The sequence below is a fragment of the Taurulus bubalis genome (genome assembly GCF_910589615.1).
Source record: "Taurulus bubalis genome assembly, chromosome: 4".
NCBI lineage: Eukaryota > Metazoa > Chordata > Actinopteri > Perciformes > Cottidae > Taurulus > Taurulus bubalis.
In genome coordinates this window covers 26747096-26750883 of record NC_136592.1, presented here as the reverse complement: position 1 = coordinate 26750883, position 3788 = coordinate 26747096, and the positions used below count along the sequence as shown (strand labels likewise).

General features: G+C 43.0%; 1 long non-coding RNA gene across 1 annotated transcript; it reads left to right on the top strand.

The window, feature by feature from the left end:
* Window positions 1–445: 445 nt before the first annotated feature.
* On the top strand, window positions 446–1956 carry LOC306735760. The gene is made up of 3 exons (XR_013770988.1): window positions 446–542; window positions 951–1079; window positions 1712–1956. It is a non-coding gene; the product is annotated as an uncharacterized lncRNA (long non-coding RNA).
* The last annotated feature ends 1832 nt before the right edge of the window (window positions 1957–3788 follow it).

The window sequence follows — 3788 nt, the reverse complement described above, 5'->3', positions numbered from 1 at the left end:
AATTTGTGATTTAAAATTATAATCTTTTTCCCCCAGTTCTGCAAATGTAGTGGTAACAAATGGGACTGTGCGGGAACCAATTTGGAAATACATCCATTGAAGTGCCTTCACTATCCAAAAGCTAAAGTCCTGTTAAAGTATTTCATATAGTGTTCTGAAGAGGTGGGTGTGACAGTGATGAGTTGCACCATTAGTCGGGTCGCTGATTTCCGTAGCACAGCGGACCTGTCCTGACAACCTGCTGTGACTTCCATGGTACACCGGGGGCCGTCTGAGTCACAGCGGAGCCTGTCGGAAACAGTCGGTGCACCGCTTAAAGGTTTTCTCATTATATTCCCTGTCGGACAAAGTATGTGATTTTGGTTCTGCTCTCTTTTCCTTCCCAGCCCGAAGATGGGAGAGTTCAGCAACGTGCTTTGGAAGGAAGAGCTATTATGAACAAGGAGAACAAAGTGTCTTTCCAGCCATAGGCTATCCTTCATAATGGGTGGAAGACCTCCAACCTGAGAGCTGGAGAGAACTGCTGTTTTTATTGAGGGCAAGTTTTTGTTTTTCAATTTGTCCCTGTCGCTGCATCTTATTTTATAAAGTCCAAGCTTCACTCTGTGAGCTACTTTATTCAATGCCTTAAGCTCGAAAGACTCCCTTACAAATATGACACATCAATTTCAGCAAGTTAAACGGTTTCTTCTTTCAAATTTGCAGTAACTTTTTTAATGGTTCCTTCATCCTTCTCAAAGCGCTTTCCTTACTGTGTTAATAACTTAGTACGTTTCTATTTATCATTGTGCAGCCTTGTTGGTTAACCCGGTTAAATGTCAGGGCTGGCTGTGATCAGTGGTAGTTGGACTCTTAAGGTGTTTTGGAAAATAAAAACTGCACACAAAAGCAGTTTTCAGCTCTCAATACTAACTGTCTTCTATTTCCCATCCTTTTGTCCCTGCAGCCAGCTCAGCAACCGCCACTGGTACGGTTGCAGGTCACCACCGAAGTTGAGCTGTATCTCCACCTGATCCACATGTCTCTCTGAGCTGCAGCAGTATGACCTGAATTGACCCCAAGCAGGCGGAACGCGTCTGGTATGTGTGCTCGTACTAAAGTACTTTATAAGGTCCTAAACCGTCATGTTGAATAATAGTAGGGCTGGCTGTTGGCACTGAGCTCCAGATTTATTAAGTTCCTAAATAGATTAAGAAATGAGTTGGGACTTGGTGAAGATTCAATAAGCTTATACAAGGTTTAGAGTGTCCTTTGGTTGTACACTGAAAGTAGTCTGACTTTGTCGTAGCCTGGTGGCTCGATGCCAAGCTAGAAACCTGCATGATGGGGACTTTATTCACCTTTTTCAAGTCAGACTGAATTAATCTGTATGAGAATCGATATTGTCCGACCTAAAGTAATACACTTTTAACAGTCCATGTAAACGGTAAAATGTGGATGTTGTAATTTTTAACGTTGCAACAACCAACGTTCCGTTCTTGATGCCGTCAAAGAGCTCTGAAAGTCTTCTGGGAATTTAAGATCGCGTTGGGAAGTAACGCGCAATGACCCATTGAAGGAAGAGTAGAATAACACAAATTACCATCTGGGACCAACGACTTCGGTTTCTGTCATTCTCGGTGATGAATTATTCTCTTTTGTAGGCTACGCCTGCTTCCTCCTGCCCATCATTGTGACTGAACTCTCCTGCCTGTGTTCTGCTATATCCTAGGTTCTCTGGGGACTTGGCCAGCAGCATGCAGGTTGTCACACAGGTGAGGACGCAGTACGGTGGCCCTTCCTGACAGGATGTGCAGCCGAAAGCCGCCACTGAAAATAATGCGTCTCAGAGGACACCGCTGTCACTCTCTACCTGGAAGAGCCTTTAGAGTTCGAAAATGTTCTGGCGAAAAATACAAAATGAACATTGAGCTGTACTTTAAGCTGCAATGTTTTAGGTAGAAACAATTTGCAATATTGAGACTTTTTTTTTTTTTCTTCTCACACAGACGGACATGGTGGTGTTGGAACGGCGTGTCAGACGTGATTGTCAACGACGCCGACCGCGTTGCAGTAGCACGTCTTTCACAGCGCGAGCATCGACTTCACGCCGCTCCGCTGCTGTAGTGTTGGCTTAGTGCCAGTGAGCAACACGGGAAGTCTAGATTAATCCTCAAATACATTTAGGCTTCACTGTCATTGCCACACACGGGTTCCAGACACGCGCTGTAGCAAATATGCACAAACGCTATCGTGTCTATATGTGTAATAGTCCCTGGCGTAGCATCCGACTGTTCGGTAATCCCTCTGAGTCGGAGCACTCGCGTACATCACAGTAATGGCTTTCGCTGGGGCTGATTCACAGAGGTGACTGTAGCGGTTTGATGGTGCCTGTGGATTCCTCCTGAAGGGATTGCAGTTTATGTAATTGCCTTGCATCATCAGAGGCCGCGGCTCATCTCAAATAGCCGCATGTTCTCTGTGGGTCTGTCTGTCTGTCAGTGGCGGGGCTCGGTTGTGCGCACATTTGGTTCAATGTGCTGAATACCAGATTGGGACCATTTCTATTGTCATGGGTGTAACACAAAGCCTTTTTTTTTTTTTTAAATTAAACTAGGAGTCTAAATGATATGACCAGCCTTGATGAATGCATTGGGTGTTGGCCAGACATGTGCGGATCCTACTGGTTAACTACTTCATGTACTGTTTTCATTTCACTAAATAAACATTTTACATTTGTAAGTTGTATGATACTTGGGTGTTTTTTGTTTTATTATGCAACAAGACTACAAAAGCTGAACATCCACCATGAAGAGCACAAATGGCCAAGGCTGGCAAATTATAGAGATTATCTCTGTAGTTCAATTATATTTGATTTAAAACCTGCCTTAGTTGCTCTGTGATGTCACTACAGTTTTAGATATTTTTTTCAAAAGCGTTTTTGACTAACTATAAACTCTTAGTGAGGATGGAGAGAAGGATGCTTGCTTACATATATTTTTTTAACAGTTAAGGAAAGTTCAAGTTGTAAATAAAGATCTACACACGGTTTGATGTGCGAAGGCAACCGTGTTTAGTTTTGCTGGCGCTGCAGTCGCGTTTTGCAAGAGGTTGTTCCAGAGCTCTGCAGCGTTAATGCCTTTGGACTTAATCCTGGGAACCAAATGAGCAGCTGCTGTTTTGAAACTACTTCCTGTTTCCACCTCTGCTGCACAGCATGGTTTTCACCACCAGGTGGCAGCTGGACATCAGTGTTCCCCCAGTCCGTGGACAGATGCTGTCTCAGTCACAGGTGTGTGGTTAAGCGTCGACTCCTGGATTTACTGTTACACAAACACCGGTGGCTCCAACAGGGAGAAATCCTGCCATGAAACGCTTGGTCTCGTGGGAAAGTTCACACAACTCTTGATCTTGATATTCCATCAAAGAAATCCTTACTTTAAATATTTGCAAACTATCTGACACATTATCTAACTTGCCAAAGCCCATTTGCAAAAAAAAAGTGATTGATATGCCCAAACACAATAATTGTGTATACTTAAGGAATTCCAGCTGTACTATATAACATTTAAAATAAGTTCTCGTTAAACCTCACATAATATCCATAGTGTAACATAAAGCTTTATCAATGTATGTGATCAAATACAAACGATATGCAATGCATTTAAAGTGTCCCCTTATCGAAATACAGAAATCAGCTTAACTTTTCATAACAATCCTGACCCATTTAAAATTTGTTCCCAAATTTAGATAATTCCCACACCTTGAGTTTGAGCTCCTAAAGCTACACGTGGTCCGTCCTGTACGCC